Genomic DNA, 26,076 nt, shown 5'->3' with positions numbered 1-26,076 from the left:
GGAGAGCTGTGGCTGTAAGTCACAGCCTTGCACATTTAAAAAAAGAAACTGTTACCACGCTTTGAAGCAAGTGCTAAAACACCTGCATTTTAATGGCTACCCAGGTCAAACCCTTCAAGCAAACATCTGAAATATTGAAATAAATGCCTGGTGCTCAAAAGGAGCAGGTCACACTTTAATCTTACAACTGGGATCGGATTTACTTGCTACAGAGAATATTGCCCATTAATGTATGATTTTCAACCCCAGCTAACAGATGTGTAGAAATTACCTGAGCTATCTAGAGGCATCCTCTGAAAAAAAAAATGGTTTCTCTCCTCTAGAGTTGTAAACACGTGCTAGCTTTTCTAAGTGACAAAGCAGCAGCCAAGGTTTCTGATTATCCAGGGAACACAGAACCTGCCTGACGGCAAGAAGATCTGATTAGTGTCTGCACCCTAATGACTTCATCACCCCTTCTTTCAAAAAGATTGACCTTCAGTTTCTGATAAAGATCACTTCCAAGCTTCCAAATACAACAGAGAATTAGTGCTGCTGATAAAAATGAATTCTGTTTGTATTCCCAAGAATATCATGACTTCCTTAGACAGGGCTGGGAAAAAAAATTACACAAAACGTCACTTTGGCTTCTTTTGCTATTCCATTTGAAGGGTCAATGGAATTAGGTGGCCTGCTACCAACTTAGTTCCTGCAACAAGTGATCCTTTGCAATAAATAGGGAAACAGTGCGGCCTATCCACAGACTCAAAGTTTTCTTGTAGGGCAGAAAATCATGTTTGAACAGTGGGTCTTGCAGAGTTCAGGCTGACTAGAAGTACTTCAGATTCCTGCTTCCACTCCATGTTACTCAGCCACTACTGGCCTGTCACCTGATCCTTGGACTCAGTTGCATTACATACACAGGCTCATCTGCCAATGCTGGAAGCTCCTTGAGTTTCACTCGCCAAGACCGTTGCTGCTGCTCTTTCCTTTTCCAACACCTCTCATGTTCAGCCCTGCGCTTTTGCTCCACACTTCTTTATAGCTGGAGAGGCTGGAGGAGGGACACGTCATCTACAAGTAGGTTCTCACTTTAGTAATACTGAGGGTTATAGAGGAGAGAACAATGGCGCTGAGGTTTCCAGTCAAAGTTTGGGGGCAGTACTACCCCTTCACTCCACTATGATTAACAAGTCATATACATTAATTTCCCACTGGCAGTTCTCTTGTTTTCTGGTTGCCTAGCTTGCAAGTGAGGTGTGAATTAAACTATCACAATGTGGATATATATCTGGGTTAAATTTTCCAATTTTAAAGTTAGCTATAAATTTTTTAACTTACAAATTCTTTACTTGGGTTTTTTTCCATACTCCATTTTTTAAGTGCTGCAGTAACAGAAAGAGCAATTGAACACAAAAAACCCACCTCATTAAATGTTAAAGTTAAAAGTTTCAAACAGCAAATGGGTTTGGGTATGTAGGTGGACAAAAAAAAAGTGAACACCCTTTAAGTTTCTAACCAAGAATCTCAATTCACTGTTTGCTAAGAAACAAAAGACATATGTGACAAAGAGTACAGCTATGTCATCTATTGCAGAATGGCTTATACCTCACGATCTCCAAGCTGTCTAACAAACTCATGGGAAGAAAAACAAGACTTGTAGACACAGCAGAATTGTGTTAACTTAAGTCTAGCACTGCATTGAACTGAAAAGTTGCACTGTTTTCAGATAGGAGCTGGCACCCAGCCAGCCAGCTTGAACCATAAGCAGAACAAGCTTCCTTCTGCCTCTAAGTGTTGTGTGGGCACGTTCACAACATGAAAACAAGAAGCATGACAGGACACCAAGGAAGAAGTAGTACCTCATGGCTTCTGCTCATACAAAGCTGTTTTGTTTTGGTTTTTAATACCAGGATGCATTCAATGCAGCTGAATCAAACAATATGGAAAGAGGGTAGTTCTGGGAGTGTCCTTAAATTGCCATCATCTTCAATGCCACCGTAGTGGAAATACGCAAATCAGATACTTTTCTGCAGAATCATCTTTCTCTACTCTTCTCTGACCAGTTCAGATTAATTTGAAAAATGATGAATTACACTAAAACAATTAGTTCCGATTGACTTTATAGTCAAGTTAGAGTAGAACAGAGATGATGGTAACTCCCTTTCTGTATTCAGTATCATTTCTTCCTTGGTCAGAGGAAGCAATTGGTGGATAATTCATGAGACATTCTTCTGTTCAAAGAGCTAAATACACTCTCCCTCAGGTAAGTCCAGCAAACAAAGGACTCTGACTGTAAAACAAAACAATTAATCCAGAAGGTACTCGCATAACGATTAATGGCTAGCTTCGCGAACGAAGCTTTGGGAAGGCTCTATCCACATTTGTTACAGGCACGCTGGTGGCTTATGAGGCCAACACATGACAGACATATCCGATTGCAAAAGGCGCAGCAGAAAGACTCCTTAGATGGTGTATTCTGCAATACACGGTTCCTTCTGCGTTGCCTTTTTTCCTCGAGAGTGATCCTGCGTGTGTTCTCGAAGGAGACAGCTGCGTTATAGATGGTGTGTCTCCAGGCCTCCTGATTGGAGGCCAGAGTAGACCAGCTGTGGTGATCAATATGGCCAAGGCTGAGATGTTGTTTCAGGGAGTCCTTGTATCTTTTCTTCGGGGCTCCTCTCATACGGTAGCCAGTGACAAGTTCACCATAGAGCAGGATCTTAGGGAGGCGGTGGTCCTTCATCCTTGAGACGTGCCCTGCCCAGCACAGCTGTGTTCTCAGCAACATGGTCTTAATACTTGTGACTGCTGCTTGCTCTAGAACAGATGTGTTGGTCACATAATCTGACCAGTGGACATTTAGGATCGTACAGAGGCAGCGTTGATGGAAGCGTTCTAGGAGACGCAGGTGGTGGCGGTAGATGACCCATGATTCAGAACCGTATAAGAGAGTAGACAGCACTATGGCTTTGTAAACACTGATCTTGGTGCTTTTCTTCAGGTGTTTATTACGCCATACTCTTCTGTGGAGTTTGCCAAAAGCACTGTATGCCTTTGCTAACCTGTTGTCTATCTCTCCATCAATCTTACCATCTGAGGAGATGAGGCTACCAAGGTAATTAAACTGTTGGACTGATTTGAGCTCTGACTGGCCAATGGTGATGTGGGGATGATGGGGGACTTCCTGAGGTGCAGGCTGATGGAGGACCTCTGTCTTTTTTAAGCTGACTTCCAGCCCAAAGAGCTCAGCAGTGTCTGTGAAGCAGGATGTTAAACACTGCAGGGCAGCTTCTGTGTGGGCAACAAGGGCAGCATCATCAGCATAAAGCAGCTCCCGGACAAGATGGTTTAAGGTCTTGGTGTGGGCCTTCAGTCGCCTTAGGTTGAATAGGTTTCCATCAGTACGGTATCGAATGTAGATACCGTCCTGATCATCGAGGTCTGCTGTGGCCCTTTGGAGCATCATGCTAAAGAAGACTGTGAATAGGGTAGGAGCAAGATCGCAGCCTTGTTTCACACCATTCTTAATTAAAAAGGCATAATGATTACAAAGCAAGAATTCACATTAATTATTCAAGGAGCAGTGACTCCCAGAAACACAGTACAGGAGACACTGAAAATGTCTTCTGTATTTGAACAAATTGCACTACCTCAGGTAAGCTGTGTTGTATTTAAATAATAAAAAAATCAATCAACACACACAGCAGTGCTGAGTTTAAGATATTCTAAGCTTATATCTACATAATATCAAAAAAAGCTGAAACATATTTCATGGCTGAAGGACCAGTAATTTAGATGTAAGAAAGAGAGTTCCAGATTTCAGAACTAACAGTATGGAACAAAAGAACCATAACAACTAGTAAAGAAATTATTAACATATGTGGTAAAGCTCTAGCAATGTAGCACTAATTGCTAAAACTACAGTATTATAATAAAGAATGTAGATGGTATTTGATATAAAAATAAATAAATAAGAGCATCATAGGTGTCTTGTTGAAAAAAAAAAAAAAGAGCCTACATTAGCTTATAATTTCTTTAGCAACAAATTATGTTCTGGTTCTGCACCTTGCAAACAAAGAACTTATATTTGAAATGTAAAATTCGTATACAAATCAATACCAGGACTACATTTGTTAAAAAGCAGCCTTCATCTCACAGATTTCACATGCCTGTTCCCTGAAGCTGGGGAATATTTCCATACATGCTGAAAGAGATGATGACAGCCAAGGCTTAAAGCTGAGCAATATTCTTTTTCTAGCCCACTCAGAAACAAAGAACAGTACCCTTGAAAGCTTAAAAAAAAGAAAAAAGAAAGGCTTCTCTCATATCTTCTCTTGTATACAAATGAATATGAAGAGCAGAAAATAACCCATTGGCCAGGGCAGAAAAGACTTTTTCAACTCACGGTTTTACCTATCTTTATCCTTAAGTCTTGAAACTAAGAAATAACTATTGCATATGCTTAGGAAAACTTAAAAGAAAAGCTTGAGCATGTTGTTCTTATTCTGGAAGCCTATCTTCCACAGCCCAAAGGATCCCAAGACTGAAAATCTGTTTTCTATAACGATAGTAGTGAAGCAGTAATTATGCTTGCAAGCATAAAAAAGGTGAGCTTTTTTATTTCTACCTGATATTATGTGGAAGTATTTATCTTTGATGCTAGTTTCTCCTATTCACTTCCTTTACCAGTAACATTCACAGTTTATAATGCAAACCAGATGTAACAGCACAATTTTGAATAGCACAAAATAGCTAGGTGTGTCATTTCCACCACCTGTTCTTCAGCAAAGAAGAAAATATTAATCTCTTTTTCCATTTTTTAACCACAGGTGATCTTATTCTGCAGCTCAAACACAATTTACATGACCAAAAACAAAAAGTGTTGCCAGAAAGAGACTTCTGTGCCAAGAACCTCACACTGACATTTCTATGCATAAGCCCAAGAGACAGGACTCTATCTCCCAGTGGAAAAGGGCTGCTAACTCCTTTGCTATACAATCCATGGTGGTTGCAACACCGAGCTGATCAGCACAACACTTTGCATCATAAGTGCAGATCATCCTGCATTGCTGGCTCACACTGCAGGCAGGCCAGACTACCCTAGACACTTATGCACGCTGTGAGAAGGACCTCCCCACACTTAATATGACATGAAAAGTTAAGTGATAAATTTACTGCAGCAGAGTGTTTATGTTCCAGAAAATTTTACTATCCCCTGTTGAATATTCCCTGCGACTTTTGTGCCAGCTGTAGCACCAAAAAACCAAGCAAAACAAAACAAAAAAAACCAACCAAACCAAACCAAACCAAACAAACAAAAAAAACCCACCAAACTAAAACAACTGGATACTGTTATTATTAGGATTTGGACGTGATGATGGTCCTTGTGTATCTCTTCCAACTCAGGATATTCTACGATTTTATGATTACTGAATAGTTTCCAGTCAAGACTCTGGTGTCAATAAGAGTGAGGTGAACGCTGGGTACAACCCTAGTACTCTATTATATTAATACACCTAGGAAGTTGCACATTTTATGTGACATAGCTTCACAAATAATTGATCCACAGCAAAATAAGTCTGCCCAATATATTAAATTATCTATCCCACTGTAGTTTTTATTAGAAGTTACTCTTTTTTCCTTTAGTAGAACAAAAGATCCATTTTTTTCATATAAAGATAATCACTGTATGACGTGTGAACTCAGACCATCCAAAACTCCTTTCATAATTCCTTAATTTATTAACAAATCATAAACTTTCCTTTCAGTGCTGAATATTAAATACCACTATTTGTACTTAAAATTTGCTTAAATTTCATCTGAGGAAGAAAAGTATAAAATAGTAATGTAATAATTTAGGAACATATACACTCTTCAGAGCTATATTGTAAATGTAATACACACAATAACCCCAATGGAGTCTGTGAAAATAATTGTATACGCAAGTCTTTCAGAGCAAGACTAAAAGTATTCAGCATAAATATCACAGTAATGGATAAGCATAAAAAAGAAATTGTTTTTGTCATTTCCAGATCCATGCATAATTGACCCTACTGTTCTTACCTCACACAAGTTGATCGTATCTTATTACAAGGCAACTCTTACTAACTCTTTATTCTTAAAAATCACTAACAAGTACCTTAATCCTCAATTAATCCTTTACAAGTACTATTTCCAGAACAAAATGTTTCTTCAAGACCTTTGATTTACCAGAAGCTGACCTGTGTATCAACACAAACCTCCTGTTTTAAAAATATCACTATAACAGAATTCAGCAGAGATAGGTAAGAGCTGTTGGAGTCTGGTCACTTGCATGCCATGGGCCATGGTGCAAGATTGCAAACAGCTTTTGCTGCCATTCCTAAACAAGACAATAAGCAAAGATCACTTACTTTCAGAACACTATCATCTTGTTGTCACAAAATATACCACCTCAATCTATATGCATTTTGGATTGCTTAGTAATTAGTTAAGATATGAGTTTGGGGATTTTTATTTTTTTTTAAATATCCAGACTTGGTTTTGGTAACACATGCTATTTTTCCCCATGATCTCCTTGGGTCCAGTTTGCAGCTAGAAAATTCTCTACAAAAACAAGAGAATAAGATTTTGTTATTAATGCTTGGTGTTAACAAAGGTAGATGCAGAAGAAACTTAGGCAAGAGCACAACATATGATCATGCTTTTTGATTATCTACTCAGAAGAGGGGGAAAAAAACACCAAATCCACTTTGCTGAAAGCTTGAGAGAAGGTGGGACTCCATAATTCAGAAGAGAAGGCAATTATAAACAAAAAAGGCTAACACTTTAGACGATTAGATTACGGCCTCAGTTCCAAACCATTGGTGTAATGAAGGTATCTAGGAAGAGAAATGTACATGCAAGTTTGTTTTTATTACCTCTTTTAAAGGCTGCTTGGCTTTGTTTAGCTTCAGTTATCATGGTCTCTAAACACACAAGCTCCGAATCAGAGCACCTGTAGAACTGTGTAGAGCATATTTCACTTACTGCAGTCTCCCATTTCTGTGACAATCCCTATGGTTTCCTGCAGCTGAGTCACAAGGTCTCACTTCTACTGAGACATCACAGGTGGTACAGCCAGAGCACACTGTGCAGCCCATGGGATGGATTGGGGCTGGCACAGGGAGACCTCCCCACTCCCTAACAGCATGGCTGCACTGAAGCTGCAATGAAAAATTTCACTAGAAAAGCTCAGAGCTGACATAAACCAGCAACTGCATGTGCATAAGTGAAGAGCGAACACAGTATCCACAGCCGCCTGTGTACATGCATCTGTGCAGATCTAGCCTCAGCTTGTTATGATAACTGGATATCACCATTTGCCCACTGCCTACAGAAAACACTAATGGTTGGAGCCCAGCTTTATATCACTAAATCCATCAGCAGAATTGGGCACCAGTATTGACAGTTGCAATATAGAAGACAGAGAACAGATAAGTAAACAAGTTTCAGTCACCAATACTGAAGGAACAAGGAAGAAATGCAACTATGAATCTTAGAGATAAATTCACAACAAAGTATTTTCAGCTGAACTATCCAACATTGCCTACAAGCACTAGAGGAGGTGTGAGGGAGGAAGAAAAAATGTACATGTTGAACAAATAAGTTTTCTTAATTTCCTTTGTTTTATAAAGGAAAAGCATTCTAAAATTTAAATATGATTTATGCACTGTCCTCACGATGTTCTGCCGGATGATGCCCATGCTAAACACTGGTTTAATCTACAGCCACATTCTTTTAATAGCAACTGCAATTTATGTTCCAGGACAAGTGCCAGTAGCTAATGATCCTCCTGTTATCCCTTTTCCTGTTTCATCCCCTTGATGGGATGAAAACTCATTTTCCTGATCTTGATACATAAAAACCCTGTCTTGCATATTACAAATATGTATGTATACAAATTGTTTGGGTAGTGAAAGGCATTTAACAAGATCAGGACCATCACTATGGCTAGACATATGGCCAAACAGAAAATCCACTTTTGGCACAGGAGTTTTGCAAGCAATCCTTGCCACTTCACTGCTACTGTAGCTGCTCAAAATCCTCTGGCTACAGAAATTCTGCAGGGAAGGATTTGTACATGTGACAGTTCTATCTTAGTGTGGATTTGCTTTTAATAATAAATTAATTTTCTGTATCTAAAGAAAAGGAAACAGGTAATACAACACATATACAGATAAAACATATGAGCTTATTAGGAAAAAAAATGGCACACCATGATCGCTCTGCCAGCCACACTTTTTTCCACCATTTCATTATCAACAATAGGAATTGCCAGTTCACATGACAAGCCTGGATACATTTAAGAAGTTCAAAACTCATATATTCTGCTCAGAACTGGACATCACCCGCTAGGTGCTCGATCCAAGACACCACTGATGAGTACATTTAAACAACAGGTCACAGAAGTTAAACTGATTAGAAGCTCAGAAAAAAAAAAAAAAAAAGGATAATTTTCAGGGACATGAGACCTCTTAGGTGGCAACTTAAAGACAAAGGGTACCTCATCTAAGTATCTGGACAAGTTATTAGAGATAGCATGAAAAATCCCTTTCCCTACTTGAGAGTGAAATGGGAACTCTGAATCCATCTAACACTTCCCACTCTCAGTAGCAATGCTGGAATAAGAAAAGATGCCCAGTCTTCTAAGGTAATAGTTAGCTTCTTCAAAGACGTCTTTAATAGAAAATTGAGATGTCCTATTCTCCCACTATGCATCAACTTTTTGTTAAAACAGATTCCGGATACTTACCTAGGAGTCCCATTCTGCATAGCTGTTAGGGATCACATACAATTCATCTCACTTTCCTTTTCATTATTAATTGTTAGACTTCTAACTCAAGGCTATCTGTATCTTACCCCAGTATCAACCTGATTAACGGATGCAAACCTGTCACCTTTCAATTACACAGTAAATTTTCCCTGCTTCATGAAACTGATTATTCTTGTCATATCCTCATTCACAGATAACTTAAAACGCGTAGTTGGTACAGAATCAATTATCCTTGATCGATAAAGGAGGCATTCTTCCTTTCTTTGGGTCTTGAGTCTTTTTTTTTAATTTTATTTCTTCTACCTACCAAGCCCTCTTAGCTGAGATCTTTTCACTGCCAGAAGAGTGAAAAGCGGATTCTGAAACAGCACCACCAATCTCACGCTTTTAGTCTTGGATTAATCCTCTACAGAGTATGTAGAACAAGTATTGAAAGACCTCAAAAAACCAAAGTTTATAAAGCTGAGATATTCTATAAAATGTGCTAGAAGAGGCTAAATGACAGCAAAGACTGTTTGAATATGGATGGTTGTTTGGATGATCTGCTCCAGTCCCAAGCAACCTACACTCGCTGATTCTGTGACGGTAACAACAAATACGCAGCACCTGCCTGGGACACAGTGAGCAACCACAGCAGCACCATGTAGACAGGAAAATAGTCAGTGTCCAGCATTCTTTCCCTGAGTATTTAAATGCTTCTCTAGAAGACCACTTCAGAAGTAGTAGGACTGCCTGAAGAAACAATTTTTGTTCTCTGTTAAGCCTGTTTCCAAAAGAGCTGGAATAGTTAGCTTTGAATAAGTAATTCAGACTTTGCAGCATCTATGGGTAAATGCCTACATTTACTTTAAACACACTGTTAAAACAAAAATATCCATGAGTTACTAGGCAAGTAGAATACATTTTCTTTCACTACGGGATATCAAATGTCAAAAAGATCCCATGGAGTCAAAACAACAAAAATTGAAACAAAAAAATTTTCTAATGCCATCAAGAGCATAAAGATCTAAAGATAAACTCAGATAATATTATAACATACACGAGTTAAACCAAGAATATTTCCAGTTAGCCCTTTTTCCAAAAGACCACTCATGCAAAAACAAGTTCTCCTTTTTTTCCCTTTCCTTTTTTTCTTTGTAAAATACGTCCCTGTTTGGAGAAATGGAAACTTTAAAATGCACAGATGTTTGTGATTGCACGCTAACAGCCTGCTGGGAACCATTAATGGTGTAGAGAGTAAAGTTATTCAATCATCTATAAGTCACTTCTCAAAACGGTTGCCCTCAGTCAAGGGGGTGATTAATGGCGTCCAGCAATGACACAAATTACCCCCTGCCCATGCAAGCTCTTTGATTTTAATGCAGTTGAGCTACTGAAGTAAACAAACCAATTTGGGTGTTCAACAAGCTGTTTGTCTCATTAAAAATTATTTGACTAGACTAGTGGTAAAAGAATATTGCATATGTCCCCAAATTCAATTTGGCATTCTGTAATCATAGCAGCAATTACATCTGCAAAAAGTTTAGAAATTAACAGAGGCAGAAAACGGTCAACCTTTCATTAGGAACTTTCATTAGGGATTTTCGTGTGTAATGAAATTAATATTTTCTAATCACCACAGTACAGCAAGCATGCTTTCGTATGTTTCGGAGAGGTCAACAGCAACTACAGACACTAGGCAAAAGTTTCAGCAAGCAGTTGCAATTTCGCTGTTCCAAAGGAGACAGCCCTCTACCCCTCCCAAGTAGGATTTCTGCAAACTGCAAGTCCAGCAACCCTCAAGGATGCCTGCTGCAGTCTGGGGTCTGGCTCCACTTGGCATTTCATGTTCAGGGCACGTTTCTTCTTCCCTCCCTTGTACAACCAAAATGATGAGTGCAAATGCAACAAATTATACAGGCTGAGGCATTTTGTTTCTTTATTTAAATGTCAGGTGCCCCACAATGATTGGAATTTACTGTTCTTGCAGTAGAAAATTTGAATTCACAATGCATGTGACTGTAGGTTACCTTTGTGCTCCGCACACATTCAGCACCAGAGTAACTAACTCAGAAGTCACAGAAAGAAGCAGGGTGGTTTGTAATCAGAGAAGCACTTTGGCACAGCTGATGGCTTGAGGACTATTGGAGGGAGCACCCACTCTGGGCATGACCTAATGATCACTTTAGTTCTTTTTAAGTGATGCGACAGGACCTGCCTCAGAGCTATGTACCCAGCTAACACCACGGGCTGGCCGTGAAGTCCCACACCAGCTCTGGGCCCCTGACAGCCAGGCAGCCGTGAGTCTGGCTGCAGCACTGGCTGTGAGACGGCTCCCTGCGCCTATGCAGGGCCACACCACAGCCTCAGGTGCCATTTGCAGCATGTCTCAAACACCTTCCCAGTGTATCCCATAGTCTTAATACTTCTTCTAAGCAGTAGAAGTGTTACTTTCTGTAGCCTGTTATCACAAAGTACAGAGAGAAAAAAAATTACAAGACCTCATGTAAAATGGGAGCTGACAGCATGCCATCATCCTTGGTTTTAGAAAATGTCACTGGACACGTATCTCACAGTACATCAAAGATTGCTTTCAAACCTTCAGACAGTTATCCGAGTCTCATTTTTCATCACATTCCTCCCAACAAATTGATACCAGCCTTCTGCATCTTACAACTGAGATCAACATATCTGTTTCCCACACATCCTGATCAGCCTCTTTACTCTGAACTCACTCCAAATCCGTCTCCTAACTTTCTGACCACTCATCTCAACCTTCCTTTTATCTTTCTCACACATTTTTTAGCACGTATTCTACATACACCCACCCCAAAGCAACCCAATAGAAACTTGGTCAAACCTGTTTAAGTTCAACAAAATACAGTAGATGGCAGGGAGAATTATTTTCCTTTGGCAGTATGGCACAATGAGCATCCAAAAAGCATAGTAATAAAGATCAGATCAACATTAATACAATTCACATATATAGATCTGATGAGCATATTAGACTCCCAGTGTCCAATGGTACAGGACTTCTACACAGAAGATCCTATTGTCTGGTAAATTTACTGCGGAAGGACGATCTACGAGACTAAAAGCACACAAAAGCTACAAGAAAAAAAAAGCTTAGTAAACTGGGGTAGCATTTTATTTTCTTTACTAACACCTAACTTAAGCAAAAGGTGAGGGGGGGGTAAGAAGGCTCCAACCATGTCATCCTCAGAAATTATATAATTCATAACAAGAAGACCAAAGGCGTGCTCCAACTGATACTATTATACAGCATTAGAAAGCAGATTTTTCTCCAATTTTCATATCAGGTACTCCAAAATATGGGAGAACTTACCATACCCAGATTGTGAAATAACAATATGTAAAATAACTGTAAACATCCAAGTTCCTTTTTACTTTACTGCTGTCTAACATACCAATTTTCTAACTCCTTTGTTGTATTTAATATGCAAAGAAACTTGCAAGTTTCTAAAAATAATCATACATTTCCAACAAGGTGTATCTGTATGTAGCTTTGGTTCCAAATACATAGTGAAATATAAGGTAATTATGTTGACTTGCTAATGTACTACAGAAAGAGTTTATATTTTTACATTTTTACATTATACCTCCTTTTTAGCTTTTAAGTTTTGTGTCCTACTTTCTGGTCTACTAAAAAAATTATTTGCTATTTAATTTAAATTATCTTCTCTTTACCCTTTCTTCATTCCTTAGTTGACAGGATACTGTTACTCCTCATGGAGAATGCTCTTCGACAAATAGGACTATTACTTTGAAGATGCATTTAATTATTCTTGCTCACTTCCTTTCCCCAAAGCAGTTGCCATTGAGCACCTACTCTTTTGAAGGAGTTTCATACTCATCAATCAAATTTAAAGGATCAAAACCAGACCATTAATTGTTACCATAAAACCTAAACTGTGCTAGGCAATGCTACAGATACTGAAATCTAAAAATCTGAAGTCAGTGTTAACAGATTTCTGTGTCGCTTCCACTACAACTTTCTAATTTGACCTCTGCAAAGCATCTCTTGGTTTAATGGAAAGGACAAAATAGAAGAGGCACATAGTTTTGATGGGGGTTTTGAGATTTCTTTGTTAAAGCTTTCCTTACCACTAAGAGATGCAGCTTCTTATAGCTTCATCTTGAATGAGGTTTTCTCTGATAAAAATCTTCTCCAGTCTGTTAACTGTCCACAAAAGTTAAGAAATCCCATTGTTTTCAATTATGTTTTGCAGAAAGGGTGATCTGACAGCATCAAGATAACGGGAGAGTATTTAGAAGTGAATAAATGTTGTTAATGATTTCTATGTCTGATAGCTAAAATTCCAATTTTAGCTTCCTAACAGTGAGGAGGCTGCAAAGAACTCAGTGAGGCATCAGATAAAGAAAAAAAGCACCTTATTGATCAGTCAATAACCACCCTGAAATAATAAAAGCAGAAAGACATGCCATTTTCTGAAGACAGTCCAGATGTTAAACACACAAAGAAATAGCTTAAAGCATAACTTGCTCTTCTCATCCCCATGTTTTTTTCTTTTTTAAATAAAAGCTTCCTTTTCTCCCAGCAGTGTTTACATATAGCAAAGGCAGTGAGTTCTTACATCTCACATTTTCAAATGTCATTCAAACTGTTTGTCAATCTGTGCTAAAATATCATATCATAAAGAACTAGTCATGTTTTCTACTTCTCATGCAAGGCTCCAATTGTCACCTAAACAAGATGGAGGATTTTTTCTACATATCTAAAGCAACTTTGTCTAAAATTAATCTTAAAACTAATAACAATATGGGAATCATTTATTTCTGTGAAGCTCAAATTCTTTTTATAAAAAGAGTTGAACCATCCATGACACATATGCGCTTGTTCGGAGAGATGAATCAAGAATGCTTTGCTCCTGCAGAGTGCATTTACCAAGAAGCACAGGAGCTTAGGGGTGGGGGGAAGGAGAGTCTGTCAACAAGCTCTGCCTTCAAGAGTTTCCACTAGCCCGCCAATGAGGCCAGCACAGCCGTTGTATTTGAAATAGGCATTAAATTGGTCATTTTCAGAGGGGAGATGGAGGGTGTTGTGGCTTATTTTCTTTGGTTTTTTGGATGGGGGAGTACTTGGTTTTTTTGTGTTTGGTTTTTTTTTTTTAATTTTAGAACACAATCTGAAGTTTTTAAAAAAGAAAGTCTGGAGAAACCAAAGCTCTTCTAAATTCTGCTCTTTTAAATGTGTATTTCAATAATTTATGTTGTTGTCCAGGTAAATACTAGAACACCATGGGATTTTTTCTTTATCAGAGTATTAGTAGCTCCTCAGTGCTTATTTCAAAAATAATTAAGTTCACTGAACTTGGATATAATTGACATATTTACCTCTGTTGCACCTTCCATTGAAGCAGTCTCAACTCGTTTACAAAAGGTTTTGCAAACAGTGTGTACAAATTAATTTCTCCCATAGACAGGACAAAGGATTACAGGCCTGTATTTTTGTAATCTGTTATTTATTAATATGTTATTTATATGCCTTTATAATAGGCATCATGCTAAGATAATAACTACAACTTCATTAGGTTTCACGACAGAGCATTCAGCTTTCCCAAAATCCATCCTGAGCTATCTACTTTCTTAGAAGGTTCTTTTTGCTGCTTCCATTTACTGCTTCCCTGCAGGTCAAGAACGAGAAACCCACACACATAAATTTCACTTGGAAAGTAAACCAGACCTGCACAACTCCTTTCTGCTTCAAGCTAATGCACTGAGTTTCATTGGGGCTGATGCCTTTGTGACACCATTCACTTCCATGGCTGTAACATCTGCTCCTCCGAGATGCAAATAAGAAGCCGAGATCCTTGTGGTACCATACAGCACTACAAGCCTGTTAATGTCAGGTTTAGTTTGGTAGGCAAAAGCTTACCTTTCTTCCCGAAACCACTCTTTTATTTTCTTTTAATTTATCGTTTCCACAACAGCAAATCCTTATAATTAAAAAAAAAAAAAAAAACGAGTAAACTTGCTTAGGCCACTGCACTGGGTTTAGGTTAGGTTTACTGAGCTGTAAAACCTCCCTTTCCATAAAGACATGATGTTTTTGCAATCACTTAAAAATATCTTTATTAAAGACTTATGGGGGGGGTTACCCCCTCAGCTTTCGAAGCGTAAATGCTGCTCAATCTAATCACTATTTTGAAGCCTTTCACTAATCTACTATGCCAAATGAACAGAACGAGCCTCTGCCGCAAATCTTTGGAGAAATTGCACTTCTGCCTTATGCACTCTACCTATAGTATCTCCTCCTGTACAAACAAACAGCTTTCTCCTTACTATAGTCATGAATGTTACACCTAAAAGCCCAGTCTCTTCATTCTAGAGTTACCTAAACCCTTAGAAGTGAAACTAAATGAAAATATTAGACGTCATGTAAATTAAGAATGAAGAATTTTTTTATCCCCCAAGAAGCTGTTAAAATGCTCACAACTATTCAACGCGAAAAAGAATTGCCTTTAAAGAAAACCTATGAGCAAAGCAATAAAGATCTGCAGACAAATTTGAAAACATGAAAATCAAGTCTCTCACCTTACTTAAAAATCAAGTTTAAAAGTAAGAAGTCTTTTTATTTATAACCTCCAAAAATATTGAATAATATACTCTGAATTTAAAAAATATGGTCATATGTAGTTAAAATATAAAAAAATAAAAGAAGTATTATTATTTTTTTCGAGATGTTTCTCCTCTAGGAGAATATCCACACAGTTCTGCTCTCTCTCTCTCTCTCCCATCCCACTCCACCCATATACAGACATATACAGAGAGAGTAAGAAACATGTTTCATTACTGCTATCTGAAAACAAACACAAGAACCAACACCTATACTCAATAAATAAGTCATAAGAAAATCCTATCTTATTTCTACAGGTCGTTCCAATGGGTTTTAAAGAAACCTGCTGCTCACAGTCATTAAAAAGCCTATATCTCACTATTGTTCCAGAACCAGGAAGAAGGGGGCAGAGTACTGGAACGAAAAAGTCAGTGCACACTTTCCCCATAAAAGACTAATCTGGACCTACAGTAATTTGCAAAAATATTCAAGTAATTAATCAAACCATAATACCCAAGCTCTGTTTTTCCTCAAGCTTTACATTCCCCTAATACAGGGACAGCACTTTTCCTCAAGCTTATTTGGCCAAGCTCTATTGGAATGCTACAAATAAAATAGTATAATGTGAAATAAATCACACTCAAACCTGCCAGTTGCCTGTGTGTATATACATATATATATATAATCAGAAATTAGTCAGGATCTACTTATACTCCCAGCTGAAGTCAGCTGGAATTGAACCACTGACTTCCATTCATGCAGAACCATGTTAAATATCTCTGGCCAAGAGTTTGTTTTAATTCCTATGAAACACATTTCACATTTTGATGCCATATAAAGAACAACAATAATAACAGTAAGTCAGCCTTGCATAAAACCATAAAATGTTTAAAATAATTATATTAAAATCTGCTTGAATAACAGGGAGTGCTGAATACAATTTAGTGCTTGTGACCACCTGCAGTATTATATCCAGGATACAATGCTAATTTTAGATTTCTGGATGAATGCCTGCTGTAGGATGTGCTATTTTTACTAAGTTCTGACAAGTCCATCCAATGGCACATCTCCGCCTCTGAAGCAGTACTGAAAGACTACTAAAGTTTCCAGTTACCACTGCAAAACTGCAAACTACAGAGTTCTTTCACAAAACTGTTCTTCATATTCTGATTAACTTTACACAATTGAATTTATGAATAAAACCAAAACAAATACCTGGAAACAGTATAACTAAAAGAGTGTGTATTAGTATTCCCTCCTCCCCTGAAGCATTTCTCATCCAAACACAAAATAATAGTATTTTATACATATTTTTGCAACTTTCAGTTCAATGCACAGAAAAAAACATACAGAAATAGCCTTCACCTTCTAGGTAGACTCTTCCTGGCGTCTATATACTGACCACACTTGCCTCTGTCTTATTGAGTGAAAAAATAGAATCAAAAATGTAACAAAACTCCATGCTGATACATGTATTACTATGGTCCACATAATAACATGGATTTTGGGGACCACCATTCACCAGGTTTCAATTTAGACCTTTAAGCCACTGAGTTCAATGAACAATCCAGTTTTACATGTGAGTTTGTACTACAGAGCTGCTTCTTAGTTTTCCCAAGGAGACATTTTTAACTGAGGTACAGGGTCAGCAAGTTTGGAATAAGCAGTTTAAGATTTCTACCTTTCTACTTACGTGAGCTTATTTCCCTTACCTGCCACATTTCAACAGGTAGACTGAGACTGTTCCAAGAGACATATTCTGTTATGACAGATTTAATACATTTTTAATAATAAAGATTTAAATATGAGCATGGTATTTAGCATGCATCTTGAAGCAAACCATAAGACATAGCTTCTGTCAAACTCTCCAATAAAGACAACACAATAGTTAGGGGAAAATGTTAGCCAGAAACAGTTACATGAAACACAAAACCCTCGAGAATGAAAAAGTCTTTATTTATTAAATTAAATGCAAATTTTTCATTCTAATACTTCTGATGTGTTTTTCTGGATTTTCTCAGGTATGCTTAATTAAACCCACTCATCAACACCAACTTTGTTCAAAAGAGCCATTAATTAATATGGCACAGAAGCAGCTTAGCCCTAAAGGAGTCTGTGACATTTGTTCATAGAGAAGACTGATCATTAATTGCTCCCCTTGTTCTAAGCCTCTTAATGATATTTTTGACACAACACTACAAGTCATTGTGACTTATTCCTCACAGCTAGTGACATCTGCACTATGTTAAGTTAATAAAACTACCTTTGAAGGGTTTTCAAGAAGATATTTAAAGACACAGAGGAAAAAAGGTCTGGATGTGCTGCCAGTGGAATAAAGAAGCTATATTGAATTTTTTTACTATTATCTCAGAGTACACTTTTATTACAGATAATTTAAGCAAATATTTTGTGTTCCATATTCACCATAATAAATGGAACTCCGGCAGAAGTTCACTGAGCTATTCCAACCTATTTTAACTGTGCTCCTACACCAATCTAAATCGTAATGTTTCACAGGTCTTCTGCTGATCGTAAGTTCTCAGGTAAATGAGAAGACTGGCTTTTTAGTTGCTTCGGTAAAAAAAATTACTTTTTTTATTTTTTAAGAAATAAAAGGCAGAGAGTAGAGTCTGGCTCTGGATTATAAAATAACCACATTAACCAAAGATCTCTCTCCAATATATAAAACAAAGTTGTTATCACTTCGCACCAAGTACATGCTGTAATTTATAAGATGGTTTTGCTGATTTCTTTTGGATGCCAGAAGTGATTGTGCACTTTTATAAGTTAGACAAATTAACTTTTTTATCTCCGTAATGTTTATAGTGTCATAGTATCCATAGTTGAGTTCTACTGCAAAGCACATAATAGTTCACTGAAGACACTCAAAGCAGACAACAAACAAGGTGTATAGAAAGTTCGTACCTGGAGAACAGCTGAAAGCCCTGTAGATCCACAGACCTTCAACATACAAATGAGAACAGCGTCCACCCTGAGAGCTGGTGACATTACTTCAATTAGCCTGACCAAGTTTTCTAACCTGGAGTTCAGTTTCTATAGTTCATATTATATAGCAACTCCTCCTGCCTGACAATTATTTACACTAACACAGCCATCAAGCTTCATGCCGTTGCATGTGTGAGAAACTCTGTGCTAAGCATTTCATTAGCTAATTGTATACTTCTAAGTACTTAAAAATAGCATAGTGGCAGGGGATATGGTTAGCTGGAACCTTATTTTTTGATCTAGTTCAAAAGGACTCAGATCCTGTGAACAGTCAAGAAGAGACTAAGAGGGTAACACTTGGAGCCCAAGTAGGATGCCAGGTGTGTAGCAGTGGAGACAAAGAAGAAAGGCTTTCACAATTTTGCAGTTGCCCATCTACTACCTCCCACCACGTTGTTCTCCCACGGCACACAAGCCCAGTTTCCTCTGAAGCTTTCCATTCCCACTCATCTAAAATATCCCATCCCACCTCTTATTTAGACCAGCTGTTTCTACCCTCTTGCCCACCACCTACATCATTATCTTTGCCCCTTAAGTGAGGAATTAAAGAGAAAAAAAAAACAAAACAAAACAAAACAAAAAAAACCAAACAAAAACAAACAAACAAAAAAACCACAAAAAAACAAAAAAAACAAAACAAAACAAAAACAAAACAAAACAAAACAAAAACCAAACAAACAAACTAACAAAAAAACCATCCACCTACACAACAGCAGCTGCCTTTCTCTGTCCTGAGCTCCAGGACACAAAGCAGCAGGAAAAAAACTGACGGCCCCAAAAGTGTCAGCAGGCTCCTGCCAGCCCAAGCACTCCTGCTTGCTTAGTGTTCAGTGACAGCAATACACTCAGTACAGGTTACAGGAATGCAGGAAAGGTGACCTGCATGTCTTACACGTGATGAAGGAAACAGGACGTTTGGCACACCTTCTGATGGCCAGCTGAAGGCTGAGATGGCACGTGGATTGCTCACACAAAATATTTTACCTGTTGGAACACCATCTTGGCTGACTTACTGCAGAGTGAAAACAGGAAACAGTAATTCCACCTTGATGGATTAGGCAAAGAATCATGTGTTCATTAATATACACGTAACCTAGAAGCGGAAGGCAGGAGTACCCTGGCCTGCCTTATACCTTATACCAGTTCTGCTACATCTTCACATGACAGATGTAGCAGAACTGAGCCAAATTACTAAAAAGTAAAGCAAGGAATATTCTGATTTCTTCTTTTTTTGCCTTAAAATGTACACAGAGCAAAAGGGAACTCAACAGAGCATAAGAGCTCATTTTATTAGCATTGCTATACTAAAATGTAGATAACAAACCATGTAGAATTTTTATTTCCAAATTTTTAGGAACATGAAGCAATGCTAATGTCAATCCTCAATATTCCACACGCTTTCACCATCATAAAGCCACCTCACCTTTAATTGAGAACCCTATAAAAGCAACATGTTCCTGTACATTATCTGAAACAACGTGTTGGACCTATTGATGCCATTTTCAGAGCTAAAGCTGCAGTTAGAGGGAACACAACCTGGAGATTTTAGAAATTAATGCATAACAACTGTACTTAAATCTTACACAGTACAGACTTAATCACAGCCTGCAGCAAGACTGCATGGCAAGACATACCATCAAATCAGAGGCAAACTATGGAGAAATACTTGCACTTACAAAGTGTTCACCAGCTTTCAGAGAAGTTTATTAAAACCTCAAATACCCATGTACATTCTTATTAGTGTAGTCCAATTAGCCTGTCCATGTTTCTGGTCCATCTAAATTAACATAACTTCATAATTTACAAAAATTCTACTGATTTGATTGTATTTTCTAAATCCAGTCAAATCACACACATAATCACATCTGCCTTTAAAAGATCCCACTATAGGCATCATGAAAGATTAATTTAAATTATATTTCTTTTATTCACTCTTTTCCCTCATCAGTAAAAGGTGCTGCATTTATCCCTGCAGTCCAGCTTGACAGAATAAAGTTAAGAAGTTTATGAATTTTAGATATTGCACATAATCAATATTTGATGCCAATATTTCTTTACTCTTCAAAGAGATGAGCTCTTCAGAGCTCAAAATAAAACCATCAACTATCAGAACAGCATCCTGATCTCTATTTCAATTCACTTTATCTTTCAGAATGGTCTTGTGCACTAACCACTGCACTGAAGCTGATAAGTTCTTCCCAGTAGAAAGGCTTCTCTGTCCTTCTACTATTACTTTGTGTGGGATCCTATAGCAGAATTTTCACTAAACAAATGAAGGGAGCATATTGTCTAGCCAGTGCCACTGCTTGACAAGCCAGAATAGACTGTAAGAATGTATGTGACTGCATGTGTGTGTATGTACAGAAGAAAAAAAAAAAAAGCATGCTCCCATGCAAGCACCTCTATATATATATGTAGGAACTGGAAGGTGAGGTTAATTTTGGTCATGCATAGAGTAAACCAGGAAGCATTTATAAATGCTGGTTTCAAAGTTCTTTAAGAAATTGCAAGTGTCACAGATATATTTTATTATTGATACAAAGCTTTTAAATTATAGATAAGTTTTACTGTCAGGAAGGAGCATTACTCTGATCTAGTCATCTGAGTAGAATAATTCTGGTCACTAAGCCCCAACCAACAATTTCTACACAGAAATTATTGCTCAAATGAGTTCTATCACAGTCTTCATTTAATTAATATACATCTGTCACACATTACTAAAGTATATATCAACGTTGTAGTGTTACTATACAGATGAGTTATACCTGATCTTTCTTTGATGGTTCAGAACCTTGAGCAAACCAAACATGTCACCTGCCACTTGCAGGCAGCTGCTAGGCAACAGAAATGCCAGAGGAAGGCAGTTAGCTAGTGTCTCCAGCCTATCCCATGCCATGCTGCTTAAGACACCAGAATCATTAAATCATAGAATGGTTAGGGTTGGAAGGAACCTTAAAGGTCATAGAATCATTAAGGTTGGAAAAGACCTCCAAGATCACCAAATCTAATCTTTGAATTCCACTGTGCCAACTAAACCATAGCACTAGATGCCATGTCCAGTCATTTCTTGAACACTTCCAAGAATAATGACTCCACCACTTCCTGGGCAGCCTGTTTCAATGTTTTATTACCCTTTCAGTGAAAAAATTCTTCCTGATGTCCAACCTGAACCTCTCCTGGCATAGCTTGAGGCCATTTCCTCTTGTCCTGGGAGAAGAAGCCAGCCTCCACCTTGCTACAACCTCCTTTCATGTAGATCATCTAATTCCAATCCCCCTGCCATGGGCAGGGAACCTTCCACTAGACCAGCTTACTCAAAGCCCCATCCAGCCTGGTTTTGAATACCTCCAGGGATGGGGAATCCACAGCCTCTCTGGGCAACCTTTTTCAGTGCCTCACTCTCCTCACAGTAAAGATTTTTTCCTAATATCTAACCTAAACTTACTCTCTGTCTGTTTGAAGCCATTCCTCCTTGTCNTTTTGAATACCTCCAGGGATGGGGAATCCACAGCCTCTCTGGGCAACCTTTTTCAGTGCCTCACTCTCTTCACAATAAAGAATTTCTTCCTAATATTGAATCTAAATCTACCCTCCTTCAGCTTAAGGCCATTCTGCCATGTCCTATTGTTACATGCCCCTGTGAAAAGTCTCTCTCCAGTTTTCTTGTAGGCCCTCTTTAGGTACTGACAGGTGCCATAAGGTCTCCCCAGAGCCTTCTCTTCTCCAGGCTGAACAGCTCCAACTCTCTCAGTCTGTCCTTATAGGACAGGTGCTCCAGCTCTGCTCTCTGCTGGACTCATTCCAACAAGGTCTGGATATATTAGAAACTTGGCAACAGCAGTAAATCTTTCAGGAGTTACTGAAGTAGAACCTTAAGTGAGAAAGGTTTAAAAGAAAAAAAAAATTCAAAGCTGATATCTAAATACAAGCTAGAGTCTACAGAATCTTTTCTATAGGAAGTGTAAAAATATTACATACACTACCAAAAGTATGAGAAGTATCTTACCATTTCCATGATTCTGCACAGTGCTGACCTATAGTGGAATGCACTGAGAGTGATCATACCAGACAAAAATGATTCTTTCTGTAGATGACAAAAATGATTCTTTCTGTAGATGCCTTGGGGAAAGGATGTTGTATTTGCATTCATTTTTTAACAGCCAGGAAAACTGGATAACAGAACATTGATGCAAAAGTTTTCTCTGTTGATGAGTTCCTGGGACCAAGGTATAAGTGTTGTTTACAAAAATTGGATCCATTGCCAGTTGTGCAATAATTACGCACTTGAGATAGACATCGATCATTTATTTCAGAGTTGCACCAGCCTGGATGTTCACTGGAATTTCATAAATCAAGCACGTCAACTATCAAAACTTTTTACTATTTATATGTTTTAGCAAACAAAGGAATTGGCTACAAGTTACACAGTTCTCTTATTAATTAATATTCTATCTTCTATGGTTAAGGATTTTCTTTCTTCTCATCCTAATTTGTTCACATGCTCAGTCCTTCTCTTCCTTTGAGTCAGTGAGTTTCTTGGTGGTCTTCTTACCAGTGGTCAGTCAGTCGCTGATCACAACCTCCCCCTTCCAGAATTACGTTTTACCCAGTTGGAGCTGATTTCAGCATAATTGCCAACTTGGCTCTGTTAGTTTCTTCCATGTCTTGAGAGTTCTGCCAGTTGTCTTTTTGGCCCATAAATTCTGCATTCTTTGAGTCCAGTATAAGTGGACATCCTTCTTCCCAAGCTTTGTTAACCTCCTGCTAGGCCTGAGATTATTGAAGCATGTCAAGCCATAAACCTTAACAAGGCAATTCTACCAAGTAATTTGTTTTTCTAATATCTGGACAACACTTAGAGTTTGCTTGTTAGCTACTACCTGTTTCACAGATTAAATCTCCCTTCTGGTTGATTAGGCTTGAAAGTGTACAAAGAACAAACATGAAAGAACATCCTTTCCTAACAAAATTTTATATATTCCACATTTTGCAACATAAAGACTACAGTTGTGAGCCTAAATGGTGCTGAAATAATGAATTTTTGGAACTACTGTTGCAAAAAGAAGCTAAATGAAGCAACATTTCAGAAGAAGATACTAATAATTTATACAGTAGTTGCCATCGCTAAAATTGAAGAGATTATCTTCTGCTAATCGCTTTCTCCCTAGTAAGCTGCCTACAAAAGCAATTCCAAACTATTTTCAGTCACAGTATGACATGTAAACCTGAACAATATAATACTGAGTTTCGTTAACTCAAATCCTTACAACTCAGTCACAAAAGTAAGGTTCCTATGAGCACTCTAGTTCACATAAACCTAATATTTTTAGGACTACTAATACAACTATGAAAGTCAATCCAGATGCTATTATGAAGCTAAAGGTTGGCTTTTTTCTCTCTTCTAATGTTTTGGGATGAAGGCTGGTATTAGAAGTACCTAAAAGGCAATATGAATGCTATTCAGGAAGATCCAGACAGTTTTTCCCAAGATTGCTCATCCCAATTGTCAATTATCTATAGATATTAATACAAATACTCATGGAAACACTATTCTTCAAATGAAGATTGATTTGTAGGAAACAACTTTTTATGTGGAAGCAAGAACATTCAACACATGCAAAATTTCTTATAAGGCTTAGAAAGTTTTAGTCAAAAAATAAGCAGGAAGGAAAGAAGGTACTCAAACATACCATAAAGCAACATTTCCCACAGTACAGAAAGAGGAGACAAGACCCTGGCCTGACAAGAAGTAAACCCAACCTGCTAGTTAAAAACAGAAGTCTCTAGATCCTCACGTCTCACCTGTAATCAAGTTCTCCAGACTTGATCTATGGCTACAGATAAATCTTCGAACGTGTCAGTGTGTGCTGAGAGCTAGGAACAGGCCTGATGTCAACGGCTCTGCTCTTTGTGAATGCCATTTTCAAAATTTTCAGTGTTGGCATTGTTAGAAATTTGGGGCTTATAAAAAAGGTCAAGGTTGATGGGAGTAGCAGGGAAAAAACCCAAACCACTTGTTTAAATGACTCTTTTAAGGGAAATGCTAAATCTACAAAATAAATAAATACATGCAATTATAAACCAAGCCTGATTTATACAGAATTCACAATAAATCAGAGAGGTAAGTTAAGCACATGAATTGTTCCTCATAAACAAACCGAGCTTGCTATATTTCCAGGCAATTCTTATTAAAATATTAGTGATATGCCTCTGCAACAAACTAGTTCTTTTTTGAGCCTTCTGGAAAAAAAAGAAACAGTTACAGCACAGCAGCAGAAGTTGAAGGACAAGCTTTGTCAACAGTCATCCTATAAAAAGACTAATGTGTCTTTTTCCCAAGAGGCAGGGAATGAGTTCATAAGGTACTCAAAGGAAAACAACACGTTTGCTCAAGTTATTTTAAGAGCATTTTATGATTATGGGTTTGAGAGACAAATATAAAGACTCAAGTTAAATATCAGAATTAAGTGTTTACCTCTAGTTCAAGATCATTTTTCTTCAAAATTCAATACTAATCTCACTGGCCTTCAGATTAAATACATTTGAAAACAACCTTCCCTACCAGTTATAGATAACTGAGCAAAAATGGGATTTTCTAATAAAAGCTACTTATAGAAAAGATATTGAAGGGGAAAAAAAAAAACAGGTCACTCCACCCAGACAATTCATTTAATTTGAAACAAGACAACAATGGCAAAAAGAACAGTGATTCAGCTCTAAAGCCCTGATCTCTCCGTTTGCTGTTTTTCCTAGTTACACTTTTTTTTGTAAAAAAAAGTTACAGGATGATGCTCAAGCTTCACTGGTTCATCTTCTGTATCAAAGATATTAAATAATGCTTCAGATAAAGAGTCTAACACCATGTGCTCAGGAAAGCAATAGAATATAAATTGCAAAATCTTGCAATTTTCTTGGACAATTCAGAAAAGCCTGTAAACTCTGACCAAACTTTACAACAGAATTACATCACTTCAACAAGTCCCCAGAGCCTAGGATAACAGCGTTTTAGGACTCTTATCCTAAGCATCAAGAGAAGTTTTTCTTCCCACAAACATCAACTTCACCTCTTGTACATCTCTAGATCTGTAAGCGTGAACTCATGCTCTTGGCACATGAATGTAGAAGGGTTTTGTGGTTTTGTACTATCAATTACAACAGCATGTACCAGAATCCATTGTAATTTTTCAATAGAGTGAGGTCTGACAGACAAACTCTGCAAGACTGAACTTCAGTTTTTAACAGGTTATTACCCTGAATTGTCCCACTTCTGATACACTCAAGGGCAATGCAATGAGGCATTGTCTCTCAGGTAACCTCACCCCTCAGGAGATGAGCTTAGATTGCTGGTGAAGACAGGCATATACTCATGCCTAAGTCCATTTGCAACCTCCACCAGAAAGCTTTATAACAGACAGCAAAAGTTAACATAACAAATAGCTGCATGAATACACTCTAAACCACTGAGGCAAAATCCAACAAGTTTCATTGTTATTTGAGAGACTAATCAGAACTTTACTCTGCAATCTTCTTCTCCCCTCTTCCTCACTTGACAGCAGCTGTTGCACACCTGCAGTAACACTGAGACCAACGTCTATAGGGCCTTACTGGGATCGGTGGCCATGGGTACTTCAAAGACAAAGCGTTGAGAGGATCAGTTCCTTAATACTGTTTGTGCTATGGTTCCACACTAGCACAACTAAAAGGACCCCATAGACAA

Source organism: Lepidothrix coronata, unplaced genomic scaffold (genome assembly GCF_001604755.1).
Source record: "Lepidothrix coronata isolate B3197 unplaced genomic scaffold, Lepidothrix_coronata-1.0 Scaffold109, whole genome shotgun sequence".
Taxonomy (NCBI): domain Eukaryota; kingdom Metazoa; phylum Chordata; class Aves; order Passeriformes; family Pipridae; genus Lepidothrix; species Lepidothrix coronata.
Note: the sequence above shows the minus strand (reverse complement) of the source record.